This window comes from Coptis chinensis, unplaced genomic scaffold, assembly GCF_015680905.1.
Source record: "Coptis chinensis isolate HL-2020 unplaced genomic scaffold, ASM1568090v1 utg4890_pilon_pilon, whole genome shotgun sequence".
Classification (NCBI taxonomy): Eukaryota; Viridiplantae; Streptophyta; class Magnoliopsida; order Ranunculales; family Ranunculaceae; genus Coptis; species Coptis chinensis.
Window position 1 is genome coordinate 68,820 of NW_028238160.1, and position 738 is coordinate 69,557.

The following is a 738-nucleotide window of genomic DNA, read 5'->3' on the forward strand; positions in this document are numbered from 1 at the left end:
TTATTGTAAATAATCGGTAATTAGCAACACCTCACAAACAAATTAATGTAAATGTTTTTCTTTATTCCAATACAATTTCAAGGTCAATCATCCCATATACAAAAGGATTGAAATTGTACAGGTATTATAACCATAATCTTAAAGTATTCAAAAGACAAATTAAATAAAACTTTCAAGAAGGGTTCCAAAGTCACACCTAAAAATTTACCAACAACAATGAAAAAAAAAAAAAATCCATAAATTAAAGCCTATGCTCACTGATTTAAAACCTCATTTTTGTGGATTTGAACTACTAACCATAAGGAACATCTCTACAAAAAATTCAACATGTTTGACAATTTTAACTTTGAGAAATGATGATTGCAAAACTAGACATTTTTTTACGGTTAGTTATTTTTAAAAGTGGACAAAATATTTTATGTAAGTTAGAGTATATCTCTAAATGAATTTTTACAAAAAAAAAAAAAATGCTTTTTTTTTTTTTTTTTTTAATGTTATACTCTTCAATAAAGTTTTTTTTTTTTTTTTTTTTTTTTTTTTTTTTTTTTTTTTTTTTGGGAACATGTAAAAGAAATAACATTTCAACATTGAAAGATAATCCTAAGTGAACAACTTAGTAAAATATGAAAGACAAAACACTAAAATAAAACTTATAGTAAATCTTATTTCCAAATTTCCAATTCGGCGGGAATCGAAGGAAAGTCGTCATCCCTTATTCGATCTCAAATTGCTTTCAAG